Source organism: Lygodium microphyllum, chromosome 24, assembly GCF_053477565.2.
Source record: "Lygodium microphyllum isolate KBCC chromosome 24, Lygodium_microphyllum_v1.1.10, whole genome shotgun sequence".
In the NCBI taxonomy this organism is placed as follows: Eukaryota; Viridiplantae; Streptophyta; class Polypodiopsida; order Schizaeales; family Lygodiaceae; genus Lygodium; species Lygodium microphyllum.
Window position 1 is genome coordinate 43,289,560 of NC_141158.1, and position 18,561 is coordinate 43,308,120.

An 18,561-nucleotide genomic window follows, 5' to 3' on the forward strand; every position below is an offset into this window, starting at 1 on the left:
TCTTCGTTAATGATGTTGATTACGACAAGCAAACATCTTGCTATTTTTAGCGATGTTTTATTATCGTTCATGTTCTTTGCTCGACCGAAATAGCACTTTTCTTATATGCGTCATCTCGTCTTGCACGTTATGCCTCTCTATTTCGGGCTTTCTTTTTAGTCACTCAATACTTTTCGTCGTTCTTATGTGCATATCCCTATTTTGATTGTCATGCGTCTCAACTATGCTCGTCTTGATCATGGTTTGCAGATTCTGTGATCTCATCTTATTTGTTTTCTCTTGACATACATGCATGGCCAATTGCGTAATTGTTAACGGATATCCGTCTGGCCAACATTCGGTTCCCTTCTTCCAAGGACAAGGCTTTCCTGGATGGAAAGCAAAGATGATGCTAATTCTTGAAGGTGACAAATTATTTGATATTGTTTTGGGCGACCTGTCTTGCCCAGTTCAACCTATTGATGTGATGAATAACAATTCTGTGATTACTGATGGTCCATTATTTGAACAATGGAAAATTGATCATACTGATTGGATTCGTCGTGACAAAGCGGCTCGTCATTATATATTGTCTGCACTTCTTGACTCACTTATGTTGGATGTCTTTCATCTGGAAACCTCTCATGCTATTTGGGAGTATCTTATCTCAACGTTTGAGAAGAAATCGGTCACAGAAATTTTATATCTCCAAACTTGTTTGAAGAATCTTCAATATAAGGTTGGTACCTCTATGCACTCTCATATCGAGGCTTTTAAAGACATTATCAATCAGCTTGGTGCTGCCGGCACTCCTGTTGCTAAAAATCAGATTGTTACTCAACTTCTTCATACCATCAAAGATCCTTTATATGACAATATCATCACTATTTTGTCTAACAAGGATGATATCCACTTTGACAAAGCATGTATATCTCTTATTGAATATTCTCAACGTCATGAGCATCATTTGGAAAAATCTGATGTTGTGTTGGTCACTCGAGAACAAAGGGATTTTGCTGCTTTTGTTGCTCGCAAGCGTCCTGCTTCACGTTTTCAGCAGGGTGGATGCCCTAATCCAGGTAGTAAATCTTCTCGTCTTGCTTATCCTAACAAACATTGTTCTTATTGTGATAAGAAAGGTCATGTGACTTCTGATTGCTGGGCATGTCAATATGATGAGGAGCATGGAGTTACTACAAAGCAACCTCGCTCGTCCAAAAGTTTTCCTCGTGATTATTGTGCACATACAGATCATCCATCTCGTCGTTGTTATAAACGCAGATATGATGAAGAACGTTCTCGAGTTTATATTGTTCAACAAACTACAACTGATGATGATCATACTCATCAGGAGCTCAATTTCGTCCATTATGATATCTCTCCAGAAAAGGTACTTCATGTTCATGATGGTTCTCTATTAATCATTGATTCAGGTGCCACTGGAAACATGACATACCAATCGCAGTGGCTTCACAATTATCATTCTCTTCCTGTCAAGAAGTTTGTGTACCTTGCGGATGATACGACTTGTCAAGTCAAAGGAGTGGGTGATTTATATATGGGGACTGTTTCATCCACTAGAATATTAAGAGGAGTTCTTCATGTTCCAGATTTGCAAAGAAATCTTCTTTCTGTTGCTCGTCTAGTTGATCTTGGTTTGTTTGTTGGCTTTGATCATAATCAATGTCGTATAGAGAAAGATGGGCATACTATAGCAGTGGCTCCTCGACATGGTAATCTATTTGAGCTATCATTGAATGATACAGTTACAAATGTTGTTACTGCCCCTGGAGATGCAAATTGCAAATTATGGCATCAACGATTTGCACACTCCGATTTTGCCAAAATTCTTGATCTTCATCGTCATAGTCTTGTGCAAGGTATGGATCTTAAATCTCATCCACGTATGGGAATATGTGAGTACTGTGCACTTGGAAAACACTATAATTCGCCTTTCCACACTTCTACTTCATCACATTCCTGTGCTCTCTTGGATTTGGTTCATACCGATATTTGCGGTCCTTTTCCTGCCTCAAAGTCTCAATATCGATATTTTATAACTTTCATTGATGATTTCTCACGATACACACATGTCTATCTTCTTCGACATAAGTCTGAGGCTTTATCTATATTTAAACAATACAAGATAAGTGTGGAGCTTCAAACTGGATTCTCTATAAAGATGCTTCACAGTGACAATGGTGGTGAATATGTATCCAATCTATTTGATGACTTCTGTAAGGATCAAGGTATTCATCATGAGTTTACAGTTCCTTATTCTCCTCAGCAAAATGGTATTGCTGAGCGCAAAAATCGCACAAATCTTAATGCTATACGTTGCATGCTTATACACTCTGGTTTGTCTCAAAAGTTTTGGACTGAAGCACTTCTAACAGCTGTTTTTATTCAAAATCATCTTCCAACTATTGCACCTGCTGGTAAAATTCCTATAACAATTTGGACAGGGAAGACACTTCAGTCTCTCACTTTCGCACATTTGGCTGCATTGCTTATATTCATGTGCCCAAGGACACTCGACATAAGTTGGATCCTCCAGGTTTGAAGGTTATTTTTCTTGGTTATTCAGATCATTCCAAAGGTTACAAATTTTATGATCCTTCTTCTCAAAAGGTTATCATTAGTCGTGATGCTATATTTGATGAGAAGACTATGGGTGGCACATGGTCGTCAGATGTTTCAGATGATACACAATCTTTGCTTAGTGCATTTCCTTACTTGCTTTGTGATTCTACTAATTCTGATGATCATAAACCTCCTTCACCTCCAAAGAAGATTGATGAAAATTTGGAGATCTATGTTGATCTTCCTATTGAGATAGATCATGGATTCTATTCTATTGAATATGATGTCTTTGATGATGCTATGTCTGTCCAAGAGGATCCAATATCGTATATGGAAGCTATCAATTCGTCTCAAAGGGATCAATGGCAAGAAGCTATGCAAGCTGAGTACGATTCTTTAATCTCCAAAGGTACATGGATTCTTACTGAACTCCCCCCAAATCGTGTTCCTATAAAATGTAAATGGGTTTATAAAACCAAGACCAAAGCTGATGGATCGTTTGATAAGTTCAAAGCGTGACTTGTTGCAAAAGGTTACTCACAGATTGCAGGAGTAGATTATCAAGAAACATTTTCTCCCGTTGTGCGCTCCACAACTGTTCGTATGATTTTGGCTTTTGCAACACTATTTGATCTAGAAATTCACCAAATGGATGTTAAAACGGCTTTTCTCAATGGAGATCTTGAAGAAGAAATCTATATGGAGCAATCTGAAGGTTTTATAATTGCAGGAAAGGAGCATCTTGTATGTCAGCTTCATCGTGCATTATATGGATTGAAGTAAGCCTCTCGTGCTTGGTATATTAAGATTGATCAGTTCCTCACATCTAAAGGTTTTGTTGCATGTTTTGCTGACCCAAATCTTTACATCAAAAGGGAGGAAAAATATTTTATTATTCTTGCTCTATATGTTGATGATACTATTCTTGTGTCAAATAATATTGCTTTCTTGGATGCTATGAAGAAGCTTTTATCGACTGCATTTGAAATGGTGGATCTTGGTGAGATACATTCTTGTTTGGGTATTCAAGTTCAACGACACCGACAACAAGGCATTCTTCTTCTTCGCCAGACAAAGTTTATTAATGATATTGTTAAGAAGTTTGGATTGGCAAATGCGCACTCTGCTAACACTCCCATTCTTTCAAGCTCTACCAAGGGTACATCTACAACACGCAATGAAGAATCAGCCATTCATCAACCTTTTGCTAATCTTGTTGGTTGTCTTCAATTTATTGGTTTAAACACAAGACCAGATATTTTATTTGCAACTAACTTTTTGGTACAGTATCTTTCTTCCCCTTCCACTATTCATTGGAGTGCTGCAAAACGTATTCTTAAGTACCTCAAGGGTACTAAGGAATTTGGTCTTATTTATCGTCGTCGAGAGGATTCTTCTTTATCTTCTTTAACTTCTCTTGACCTCATTGGATATACAGACGCTGATTGGGCAAGTTCACACTTATCCATGCGATCTACAAGTGGGAATTGTTTCTTTGTAAATGGATGTTTGGTTTCTTGGTCCAGCAAGAAACAACGATGTGTTGCAGTTTCTACAACTGAAGCCGAATATGTTGCTGCATCATTAGCAGCTCGCGAGCTAGTTTGGCTTCGACAACTACTTGCAGATTTGGGACATCCTTCATCATCTAGTACACCTCTTTGATGCGATAACCAAAGTGCTATTAGTCTTACCAAAGACTATATACAACATAGTAAATCAAAGCATATTGCTATTCATTATCATTATGTTCGACATGAAGTCAAGAAAGGTTCCATTATGGTGGAGCATTGTCCCAGTGATCAAATGGTTGCAGACATCTTCACAAAAGCTCTTAGTGAAGCTTGCTTTAGCTCATTAAGACATGAACTTGGTATTGTTCCAAGTTCTTGTCTCACTGATTGAGGCATGTATCATTGTATTCAAGAAAATTTTATAGTAAATCATTTTTTGTATCGTAGGTATGTGCAGGGGCTCGGGTTTTTCCCTTGTTCTCCCCAAGGGTTTTTTCACTCACAGCCAGAGAGGCTTTGTTTGAGTGGGGATGTTACAACTATATATATCATCTCTCACTTGACTTGGGTCTCACCTATATATACTAACTCTACATCAATATGAATCATTCTTTGGGAGCATATCTTGTGTATCTCTGTTATAACTATATATATCATCTCTCACTTGACTTGGGTCTCACCTATATATACTAACTCTACATCAATATGAATCATTCTTTGGGAGCATGTCTTGTGTATCTCTCTCTTAATCTCTCTCTCTCTCTCTTAACAAGGTTATCCTATGGCATGGGGTTTCAATTTTAGCATAGATGGGCATGGTCATAGTTGGATGTTGGTGCTTGATTTTCTCTATTTGATAGGCCATGGCTTGTCCTCTATTATTGTTTTTTGCATGAGTTGTTGTTTCTTCTATTGTGTTTGATTCAATTTCTTGTCATTGGCTTGCAAGCCTTTCTCTGTTTGCTTCCTATTGCAGGTGTTGATGTTGGGCTTCAAAGTTGGAGTTGAATACCCAAAAATAAAGTTTCATTATTGTGACATGCGCTATAGTGATTGTCCCTCTATCGTCATGTTTGACTCTATGTGTGTAGGTCCTAATCCTTTCTATGATCTAATATGGGTTGAGCCGTTGATGAATGAATGATTCAGTTAATCCCTTCTTTGTTATAGGAAAATAGATACTTACTAAGTCTCCTTTGCTATAATCATGATGATGATGATTTTGATCATATTGTCTTTTTTGCTTTTCCTATGCTTGATGTAGGTTCTTGTGTATTGTTGATCTAAGGAGCAATTATTTGGTGGACAAATATGTGTACCAATCCAGAGCATCTATATGCTTTGTCTTCATTTCTATTGTTACTACCCCAAGTGGGAAAATGGGATCCGGAACATACAAGTCCCTAAATGGGATGATTTTTGTGGATGCTTGGATTAATATTTGATAGGCCTATGTGACAAATGGGAGTATCTCATCCCAAATTTGGTGTAAACAATCTATATATGCTCCTATCATCTTCTTCATTATCTTGTTTAGGCTTTCTAGGATGTTTGTCTAAGGATGAGGTGAGGTATAGAGTTGTTGAATTCCCATGCTCTGAGATTGGATGGCCATCACTTCACTTTTGAACTGTTGTCCCTAGTCTAATAGTATTTTTCATGGGCATGACTACTGTAGGATGACCTTTTGCAACATGAAGTATGATGTTGTTGTAGTTGAACTATTTGAAATAGCTTTTATCTCACACCATCTTGTCAAGTAATTTGTGAGTATAACAATGTGCTTGTTGCCCTTGAATAATTCTAGGAAGGGGTCTATCATGTCCTATCCTACTAGGTCAAATCGAATGGATGTTGTAATTGGTTGTGGTTTTCCATGCTTTTGTAGTGGACCCTTGTATGCCTCACATATTGCACATTCTCTAATATATTGAGATATTGTTGATCTCGTGTGGCCAATAGTATCTTTTCCTTAGTTGTTCCAATAGTTTGTGACCAAGCATCTACTTGACAGCTTTCTCTTTGTTTTTTCTTGCACATTGCCATTTTGATTAGTTGTGTTGTACCTATTCTGATTTCATGGGAGATTAGAAGATTTAATATATTGGTGATCTATTTTGTTTGAAACAAGTCTCTGTATTGTTGCAGTATGTATGCGATAGCTTGATTTCTCTTGTCATGTGTTACTAGTGGGGGCAAGAGATACGGATAGGAGAGAGAGGGTATGGGATGCTCAAGGTACAACGGAAACATAGTGTAGATTTTGGGTCGCATTGCATTGAAAGAAGGGCACAAAACGATGCTTGGTGTGAGACACATATGTATATAAACAAGCCATACATGGTGCACACCGATTAGACCTGACCATGTCTAACGTGCATGTGACGACTGTACCCTTCAAAGAGATGCGAAGGTGCGTCAGCCTGACATCTCAAGTCCTGTATTGGATTCACAGTCGGTTTATTAACTAGTCGGACAATCAATATGTCACATATTGCAGAGGGAAAACAAATTAGTTCTGCGCATCACATTAAAGATGGCATTGACAGTCGAGTGTATTCCTAGCGCGTCAAGGTGAATAAGACCACGAAGGACAAGTTACGCTGCAATCAGTGCGAAGATGGTGTACTCAGCATGGACTGCGTTTGGTTTCCTGATTATGGCCGCGTGTTTGGCGGGTCGTTCTCCTGCTGCTGCTAATTCAGCTCCAGCTCCTTCTCCTTACTCATCTCCAACAACGAGTCCCACCTGGTGTGTGGCTAACCCCCATGCCTCCCAGAACACCCTCGAGCGAGGCCTGGATATAGAATGCTACACCTACGGCGCTTTCTGCGACCATCTCCAGGCCCCCAGCGCCTGCACGTACCCCAACACTGATTATGCATCTCACGCCTCCTTCCTGTTCAACCTGTACTGGCAGGCCACCAAAGCCGGCGGCGGCAAGTGCGACTTCGAAGGCGCGGCGATCATCACCACCCATGACCCGAGTAAGAGTCTCTCTCTCTCTCTCTCTCTCTCTCTCTCTCGGGTTGGACATCTGCTGACCCTCGACCTCCTTTCCATTCAGGTCACCCGGGTTGCCCGTTCTACGCGTGGTGAAATCTTCCTCAACATGGCATGGCGACGTTCCACCTGAGTTTTGTTACGAGAAACGCGGCGCTCTTTGCCGCTAGTTTGTAGGATCTTCACCTTTTTATGGTAATTGGGGCATGCACAATGCTCGACGTATTATTTGCACACTTTACATCAGCTACCGTCGCGTACTTGTGAGACATACGTGTTTCCCATGAGTCTCTCTTGCCGTGTATCATCTCGCATGAACTCAACTCTGATTTTTAACCTTCCATCAATTTAATTATCTTTGGTATATGTCTAAATTCGCCTTCACCAACCTCAATTAACTACCATGATAACATCATAGTCTGTTTCATGACAATCGTTAGCATGCTTAGCTTTGTACTATGCATATTCCCAATAGTTTCAACCTCCATCATATTAGCCCTTTTTTTGGAATCTTCAATATATTCACACACGCTAACATTGGAATCTTCGGTATACTCCCAATAGTGTCAACCTCCATCATATTAGCCCTTTTTTGTGCTTTTGCATGCTTGAGATTGGTTAGTAAGACACTATGAATGATGGGAAGGTTGGATGAGAGGTATGACAAGATGTCAAGTGCATCTTGTTTACTAGCTTGATTTCTTATGGTGATTGGTGGGTCAAGGGGGAACTTTGGGTCATGCCCATACACAGCTTGAAATGGGTTTATCTTACTAGAAGCATGGAAAATTTTATTGTATGCATGAGCTACATATGGTAGGATTTGGTCCCATGTATGATACAAAGGTCAATGTACATAGTCAAGGTCCGCTTGATCATTTTATTGAGGCACTCCGTCAAGCCATTCCTTTAGGGGTGGTAGGGTGAGGTGAAGAGTTTTGTTATGCGGAGGCTGTGCATGAGAATATGTATGACCTCCCCTTTGAATTGACTTCATTGTTCTGACAGTAGCTAGTGTGGACAACCATGCCTAAATATAATGTTGTGTAGGAGCGTACCCACTATTGTGAAGGCTGTACAATTTGTGATGGCTTGGAATTCACACCATTCAATGAGGTCTTCCATTGTCGTAAGATCACAAGTTTAGTGACAGAAGATATTTTGAATATGTGCTTAGTGTGTACTTAAACATGATCTTTACAAGACTTTCAGATAGCAGAACTGGTCTACCAAAATAGCTAAATGTCCAATATTAAGTTTTAATGGCTTATTGAGAATGGATGGATTGAAATACATACAATGACCTATTTTGAATACTTTTCATAGAATGCATCATGTGTTGGAGGTCTCTTCGAGCTACATACTAACTATTTTGGACATCAATCTCCATCAGTGTTAGGGTGTCAGTTGTGACCTTTGCTTGAAGAGAAGTTGTAGTGAGATCTTATCAATTCATGTTCCCTTGTATATTTTGTCCTATCTAGATGGCCTCATGGAAAGAGGTTGGGCCTTGGTCATAGATGCGTCGAGATATGTCACGTTGGAGTTGAGGCTACAAAAAATACAGTCTCATTTCTTATATAGTTGGATTAGCCCCTAACAAAAATCAAATCAGTTTAATTGCAAATTATGCCAATGGTTCTATTTGTTGTTGAATGTAAAGAAGTGTTGTTTGCATCACATTCTGATGGACAAAGCTTTGAGTTAACAATTTCTTTAATAAGAGCCAGTTAGACTTGACCTACTCATTTTTTCGTACCAACCACATGGGACCCTATTCTATTTAATTTGTAAGTAACCCCTTTATATGGGACCCTTTTCTATGTAAAAAAAGTATTAAAATCGTATTTTAAAAATCCCTTATATTGAACCCACGTGATACATACATATATTAATAGCTAGCTGCCCCGAGATGCAAATGGTTTGTGATTGTTGTGCACACAGGTATCCTACTAGCAAATGATTTGTCTAGTTTACCTAGAGGAGAATATGAGATATGGCTATGATCATGTGATCCGATGGGTGTGGAAGGGGTGTATGGAAGTATCCTTGTATTGTTGGGAGATGGGGTTCTAGTTAGGGGTGGCTATGCAGCTCATGCTAAGGAAGGGTATGGCTACTAGAGAATCTAATAGGAGAGTGCATGGGAGAGGAGCCCGTTGTCTCCACCAATGTAATATACACACATCTTAGCTCAACTTGACGTGGCTTCTTCATTCTATGTTGCCCTAATAAAAGGGCCACCCATATATATTTAAAAAAGGCTCTTCTTTAAGAGGAGATATTTGGTTACATAATTATTTAGTTAGTGGATTGATGATTGGACCGCATCTAGTTTGGCCATATCACAATATCACGATAAGCCATACATTCTCACTTTTTTGTGCTGCAAGTTATCACACCATATACATCTCTCTTAAATGCTTCTCTAATAAGCCTTATAGCTATTGCCCACCCCTTCTCTTCGACTTTCTCATCCAATTTTACAACCTTTGAGTGAAGATCTATCATATTCAAGTGTAAGTTACATAAGCTTTTCATAAATTCATCCATAACATCTCTTTTTTGGGTTTGATCAATAGGCATAATCGGTTGTTCAGCCATAGATAAAAATGGATTTGTTCAAATTTTAGAACTTTTCATAGAAACTATAGGCATAGACCATGTTTTCAATCTCAAACTCATTCTTTTTGGCTTCACAATCATACTTATAGCATCAAGAGGGCTAATATCTTTTAGCAAAAAGAATTAAGAGCTGACTTAGTTTAGTAATACAAATTGGCGGTTTCTTTTATAAAGTAAAAAGAGAAGAAGGCTGAGTTATTTTAACCAAATGTATTATAAGGAGCTCATTTGTTTCAACCAAAAGAGTTGAAGACTGATTTAGATCAATGAAAAGAGTGGTCTACTAATTTATTTTACCAAATAGGGAAGAAAGCTAATTTATAGCAATCAAAATAGTTGAGTGATGATTATTTAATGCAAAAAGAGTTGTCTCTAATAGCAGAAAACATGACAGATCTAGTGATGGAGGACAATGCTTTGCTTGAGGAGCATATGCTAGCCACTAATGTTTCACCTAAAGAGGCTACTGAGATTGTTGAGGTAGATTTAAGAGAAGAACATGAAGGAAAAAAAGAAAGGTAAGAAGAGTAAGTCCATGCTACTGTGAATACTAATCATACTTTGATTGGGGTTATTTATATGTAGGATACAAAAGAACAAGATGATACATAGGTTGCAGATGCAGACGCTACAAAGTTTAGGGATATAGATGATATGCTGACAGAGAGTGTAATGTAGAAATTACATGGCACAGTGGATACAATCTAAGCAACGAGTAGAGAAAACATAGCAAATATGAGAAGAATAGAAAGTTCTTTAGTTTCAAACAAACCGATACAAAGATAGCTCTGTCCACCCGTGTGCTTCCACTGTGAAGCTTAGATAGGGATCCAAACAAATGATATGTGAATAGCTAAAGGATAGCTGTTGGAAGAACTCTAACTAGGTGAAAGATAGATTTTTATGATGGCTTTAGAGGGGTTTTACTTTATAGCTTGAGAGGGTAGACTAGTCGGCCTATCCCACCATATTATGAACCTTCCCTAGTTGGCCAGATACCCCCGTGAAGGAGGCCACTAGACCCCCTAAGCCCCCTAGCTAGGGAGGCTACTTTCACATGCCTGAGACCCCAAATAAGGGCCCCTAATAAACCCCGCACAAACGTGCACCTCGATGTATTGTTCCTTGAGTGACTGTCAGTATAAATACTATATCTACTAACTCAAAAGTTAGATCCACAAAAGTCACCTTTTTGCCATCCAATCACATAGATCTCATTTGACATACAAGTTAGGGCCCAATCACCATGCTCACACATGGCTTATCCTCATAATAGAGGCCTTAAAACTTAGAGTACCATGTATCATTTATGGTAGCTTATGAGGGTGGGACATTGAGCATATCTAACATCTCCCCTCAATGTCTACAGCAGGTGCACTACATCCTTGGCCCAATGCCAAGTCTCTAGAGATGAATTCGAAGGAGATCCTTCATAAGAGATTTGGTGAAGATATTTGATCCATTCTTCTCTGTTGATAGACCAACTCAACTATCCCATCCTCAATCAAGTTGAAACTTGTTCTTTCCACCCTTCTTTTTTTAGTCACCTTTGGTAGAGGAACAACCTTTAACCTTGTTTGATTTGTTATTTTTTATTGACTCCTTAGTACGTTCCAAGCCTTTCATGCCTTAGTTGTATACCTAATCAAGGTCAAAACACTATCAAAACAACTTCTAACTAAGGAATACAAAGCATCTATGTTACTTCATTTTTAAGCTTGTAGAAGATCTGCATTTGGAGGAATCATGGCATATGAATTTGATGAGTCAAGGAGATGGATTGTAGTTCTAGGTTAGTCCTCAACACCGTCTCTAGAAGCTCATAAGAATCAAGGATAGTTGTGATTTTAAACTACTATGAAGTGTAGTTTGTACCATCTAACTTGCCTTCACTAAAGGTTGGTGGATGAATCCTTAGTGTGTGAATTGTTGCTACAACACCACCACCACTTGATGTGCTAGCACCACTATCTCATGTAGTAGATGACATTTCTTCTCTTTGCTATCAAAGCCCTTGCCTCTTGTGTACTTTTCGCTCCTCAGAGCCTCTTAGGTTTTGATATCATGTAGAAATTATGAGACAATGGATAGAATCTAAGCAAGGAATAGAGAACACATAGCAAATATGAGAAGTATAAAAACTGCTTTAATTTTAAATAAATGGATACAAAGATAGCTCAGTTCACCTTTGGGCTTCCACTGTGAAGCTTAGATGAAGATCTAGACAAATGATAGGTGAAGAACTTAGGGGTAGCTGGAAGAACTCTGATTGGGTGAAAGATAGATTTTTATGATGGCTTTAGAGGGGTCTTTCTTTGATAGCCTGAGAAGATAGTCTGGTCGACCTATTCAACCATATTATGAACCTTCCCTAGTCAGCCAAGAAATATTCTAGGGAATATTCCCTTTACTGTCGAGTTGGGAGCACTACCCCTAGACTCCCATTAAGGGGGTCAGTGTCCCCCTTGAGATCCCTCAGCCAACCAGGGACCGCCATAACTCCCACATCCGGCACCTTGATGCATTGTGCCTCAAGTTGCTACGAGCATAATTACTCTATCCAACCCAAAGGCTAGATCCACAAAGATCATATTTTTACCATCCAATCACATAAACCCCATCTGACATACAAGTCAAGACCCCCATGCTCACACATGGCTTCTCCTCATAATGGAGGCCTTACAACTTTGATCACCATGACTCATTGGTGGTACCTTATGAGGCTGGGGCATTAACCATATCTAACATTTACATGACACATACGTATTATCCAATGCTTTACTAGTAGAAGCATATAAAATCATAGTGAAACAAAATAAAAAGAAGAGGATATAGATGATAGAGAAGAGTGCAAAAATACATTGAGTAGATATCTACACTTATTCTTGTAATAGAGACACGTGAATGTATTTTTTCTAAATTAGACATAAAGATATATGCTATGGATTTCAATATGGATTGCAGAGCTAGAGGGGGTGATATTATGGTGCTTGTGTTATAAACTTGGATGTTGAACCAAACGATAGTCTCAGGATAGTATGATTTTATGTATGTGTTGAATGATTATATGGGTTACAAAAATTTGAGGAGATTGCCAAAGTGATGCTAGAAACCTTGCCATCATATTATGATCCAAGAGGATCTATAGGATATGATATGTTCAATGGGTTACCTCTACCATTTGGTCTATGAGGGCCTATGGATTCCATGGAGTAGGATGCAACTGGATACATGTTACTTGGACTTGATCTTTTGATACCCTATGATCGAGGAGCATGATGTGGTTGTAGGTTATTGCACTGGATAAGCAGGAAAGATTTAAATTTATCAAAAATATTTTAATTGGAAGGGAATTAATTGTAACCCATGCATTCAAAATTGGTATTGATATTTGGAGAAGAGACCAAAAACGTTTAGTTGTCATGGAGGTCCATATATGAAAGTTAGAGTGTCAAGAAGGTCGATGTTGGTTCTAGATTGCATGTAGCAAAGACCTGCAGGTTACACATAAAATTTTAGAGGCTGAACTCTTGAAATTTTTTCTTGGTATCTTCAGCAAAGTCATAGATCACAAGTGGGACTACATTTTTAATTTTTAAAGTTTCGTAGTCTGAGTTATGCATAAAAAGGTATGTATAGTTTTTTGCAGTGAGGTCCTATAGGAGAGTTTTTCAAACAAAGATAAACTAATTTTGATGGATGTAAACTATTGTTAGAAGGATGAGAGAGAGATAGGGGCAACAGAGAGTAGACAACTCTCAATGTTCTTCTTCTTCATTATTCATTACACTTCCTCTTACTAAGTAACACAAAGTACAATGTACTACAACCTAAGTCAAGTAGTGTAAAGAGACTTAGTCTAATTTTACTCACTAAGGTTGACTGACTTTATTACACACACATGTCATCCAGCTAATCTACTACTGGATAGAGTTGGTAGGTAGTAGGTAGATTAAGCTTTTGTATCTCCACACTCCCTCTCAAGCTCAAGTCAAGCATCGATTTAAAATGAGTGAACTTATCTCTACCAAGGGATTTGGTAAATATATTTTCCACTTGGTCTTTAGTCTTCATATGTATGAGGTCTATCCCGCCTCATCTCGAAGTGTCATTTCCCTAATGAAATGGTAATGTACCTCTATATGCTTTGACCTAGCATGATAAATTGGATTTCTTGATGGAGCATACTAATCATGTTATCACAATAGAGCTTGGCTGGTTTAGCCACACAAATTCCTAAGTCATCCATTAACTTAACCAGCCAAGCATATAGCTAGCCCAATCTACATCACAATAACTTGTAAGCTCAATAGGTTTACCATGCTCATAGAGTATCCCATAAGGCAATGTATCCTTCACATGTCTCAAAATCCTCCTCATAGCATCTAGGTGAGGTTTCCTTGGCTGCTGCATAAACTAGCTTATCAAACCAACTATATAACTCAAGTTCGGTCTAGTGATAGTAAGATAGATCATACTACCAATCATCTATCTATACATAGTCATGTTCTCTATCACATTTCATGTATCAACAACCAGCTTTACATTTTTCTCTAGTGGTTTCTCCATGGGTTTTCATTCCAGCATGCCATACTTCCCCAACATATTCTATGCATACTGTTTTGTATCATCCATATCCCATGACGTTTGCACAGCTTCAATGCCTAAGAAAAGTTTAGCTCTCCAAGTCTATAATTTGAAAATATTTCTACAACATAGCTTTTATGCCATGATTTCCCTGTATGTCATCACTTGTGATCACCAAATCATCTATATAGAGCACCAAAATCACATACCTTGTCTTTGTTTTCCTAGTAAATAGGTTATGATCAGCTTTTCCTAGAGGAAATCCTTGTCTGCAAGTATGAAGTAATCCTAGCAATCAAGGGTTGCATGGCTTGCTTTAAGCCATACAATGCTTTCTTCAATCTACATACATATGACGGATAGTCAGGATGCACATAGCCCTCTAGCTCATCCATACAAAGAAGGCGTTTAACGTCCATCTGATAAATATTCGAGCCTTTGGATACATCCAATGCTATAACAGTTTGTACTTACAATTGCCATCTTAGCAATCAGACGAACATATAGTTGGGCATATCCTTTCACTACCAATATGGCTTTGTACCTTTCTAGTGAGCCATCAGACTTACATTTTACTTTATAGACTCACTTGCATCCAATAGGCACTTTGCCCTTAGGCAACTCAACCAAATCCCATGTTCTATTTTTTAGCAAAGCCTCATATTCATCATCCATAGCTGTGCACCAGTTCTCATCTTTAACTGCTTCTACAAAAGATGTAGGCTCTTTTTGTTTCAACACTTTTGTCATGTATGCATAATGTCTCACTGAGTATCCACTATAGGTAAGCTAAGAGCTGGATTTTTGGACCTATTTTTGAAGTGAAGAAAAGGCTCAGGATACATAAAAGACCAAATTTTCATGGAAAATGAAACGGATGTGGATCGATGAGCTAGAGTTTTCATAGATAAAGGTTAATGCCATGAACACAACACAAGTCTCAATTTGTTGATTGGAGTCTATTTGACCCCCCCATTTAATCCTCACAAGGTTTTGTGTTATAAAGTAGCTATGTGATTCGAGAGCCGAAAAGTGTATGATAGAGGAAAAATTTGTAGGCGAAGCTGCTTAGCAAGTAGGATATTGAATCGGAGTTTGTTTTTTGGGATTCTATTCGATAAAAAACCACTTAACATTGTATGAAACCTCAAACATTAAAGTAGACATTTTTAATTTTAAAGTCTTAATAGCTTGGTTAAGGCTTATAAAGGCCAGAATCAGATCGTGGGGAGAAGGGGCGTCAAATTTTTCAACCCTCCCTTCTTGATTAAAAAAATCATTTTTGATGGCTGTTGGCATCAGCATCGGGGGGAGGCAAGAGGGCAGCAAGATGGAGAAATTCCTCGCCATAACATAAGAATTAGATTAGAAAATTATGTACTAAATGTAGAGATCAAATTTTAGTCTTTTTCTCTCCTCTCTCCTCTCTCCTCTTGTGTGTTTCCATGGATTATTATATGAGAGAAGTGTAGTGAAAATGAGGGTGAGAGAAAGAGAGAGAGACAATGAGACAATGCAATGGAGAATGAACCCACACTTGTATTGCACACTTGCTTACACTCTTACATTGGAATAGGTGAGATTACACATATATATACAATGAAGGTGTGGATATGGTAGGTTCTCTTAGTGAAGTATCATCCACATGTTCTAGGTCCATCTTATCTAATTCTCCTAAATATCTAGATATGGTCTTCCTACATATTCTCTAAGTACATGTTCATATGAGTATATTCTAGTATTCTAACATTCCCCCTCTCTAGAAAATGTTAACAATATCTTCTAACATTCTTCCTCCCTTCTCAAAAGAAAATAGGATTTTCATTTACAATATAAGAACTTTCTGCCAATCATTTTGGCTACAAAAGAAGTAAGATTGCAATGATGACTATAGCATCAGACCTTGTCCTTGTTATTGCAGAAGATATACATCAATCTTTGCTTGCAATAATTTAAGGAATGTAACTTGATGATGAATATCTTTGGGCTTTGATTGATGGATACCTTGATGAAGAACTGATCACCATAGTTTGCTTCATGATAGACTTGATAAGAGATTGGTTCATCATATAAATAGATGATATATTCCAATTGAAGCTTGATAGTTGTGGAGTAAAATAATATTGAGAGCATGTTTGTAGATGGAAATATGATCCTAATGTGACTAGATATGATGGTAATATAGAGATTGATAGGGTGCTTGTGACTTGATCTTTTGGAATGAATAGCTAGTGATCAATGAAGAATTTTAAGCATATTGTCTTTGAGAGGACTCCAAGAGTTGAGTATCACATTTTAAATATTGGAATACTTAGTTTCATTGTGCTCTTTTATCCATACAAAGTAGTTTGTGCAAATGTGCACAAATATTTCTTTGTATTTTATCCATTCTTTTCCCCTCCTTTGGAAGGCCAAGATACCTAGCCGATTTGAGAAATATACAATTTGTAGATGATGATTTGGGTAAGGTAGGAGGTAGACCATTTCATGATGATACCTCGGGGGGTCACCTTATAGAACATATAATATACCACGTGAGTTAAAAAGAAAGGGTATTTTTATTATGTTGACTTACAGTTTTCCAAAAACAGAAGGGTTTTTAAATGCACCTCATGTAAAATTTAAATTAGGGGTCCTTTTATTCAAAAAATTTCAGAAGCACACTTTTTAAGGGAGGCGAGGGAGGGGGCGTGTATGTGTGTGTGGAAAGGGGATGGAGGGAGGGAATAAATACTTAAAGGAATATATGTTCTCATGAGACAAATATTTACAACTAGCATGGGGGAGAGGGAGTGGATTCTATCATAACTTTTCATCAATATGAATTCACCTTGTGTTCACATTAAAATCTAGACAACTTTCAAGTTTGCGGATTATAGGCAACACGCTTGCTTTTTTTTGGGTGAGGCAAAGCATCCATAATTGTTTCCTATCCTTGCAAATTTATTAGCATTGGCCTTTAGGGTGTGTGCTAGTAAAATGGTGCGTGGCAAGGTGGTGCATGGCTCAAAAAATTTAGCCACACTTTACTTAAAAAAGCGAATCAATGTCGATACTTTAATTGAACAAAGTGGAGCCTCAAGAGGAGAAAGGAGCTATCTTTTGAGAGGAGACTGCTCATGTTGTGGGACTTTTGAAGGCTTGTGCAAAGCAAACCAATCTATTCAAGGGATCAAGGCTACATGAGGACATTTACACATGGCACTTACTTGAAAGAAGCCCTTGTGCTACAAGCACTTTAATAACTATGTATGCTAAATGTGGTGCTCTTGCAAAAGAAAAACAAATACCTGACGAAGGTTTTGTTCAAGGATAGATTCTCATGACCTGCACCGATTGTAGGATATGCACAAAATGGTGATGATGATGAAGCTCTAAAATGCTTTGTTAAGATGCAGCACGAAGGTTACTTTCCACATTCGGTCACCTTTACATGTGCATTGAAAGCCTATACTTGTGTACAAGCACTTGATAAGGGTGAATGAATTTGTGATGAGATTGTCATATCAAAGTTGTTGGAGTACTCATTGGTAATGCTTTGGTGAACATGTGTGCCACTTGTGGTGCATTGGGAAAAACACAAGGAGTGTTGGATGAGCTTCCTATCCAAGATGTAGTCACTTGGAACGCACTAGTTGCAGGGTATGCACAACATAGGCAAGGCAATGAAGCATTGAAATGTTTCAATAAGATGAAACATGAGGGACACCTTTATTTCAGTGCACTTGACTTGACCACACCTTTATTTCAAGTCAAATGCTCCTACATTGGCACATGCTTTTAAGGCACAAATCTAATGATCTTATTGAAACACATGTATGCCAAAGGTGGTGCACTTGTAGATGTGCACGAGCTCTTGGACAAGATTCTTGTGCACTATGTAGTGTCTTGGAGTGCATGAATTGTAGGGTGAGTGTAGGGTATTTGACAAATTGAGGGTTGAAGGTGAGAGCGACATCTAGCTCAAAAGATCTAGAAGAAAGCAATGAAGATAATATGGTTGTGGTTTTAGATGTAGTAGAGGAGATGGATATTTTTAATATCTCTCATGAAGGTAAGTGACATCTTTTTTACCATTGAAACCTCATTGAAACCTCTAGTAAAATGTTATTTTCATATACAACAATTACTGGTTTATGAAAGAGTTGAACTTTAGTAAGGTTTGGATTTGTTTTAAAATCACATTTGTATATGTATCTTAGGGCTAAATTCTAATCATTTTGGAGATTAATTTGTGAGATTGTTGACTTGAAATCATACAGGATTTGAT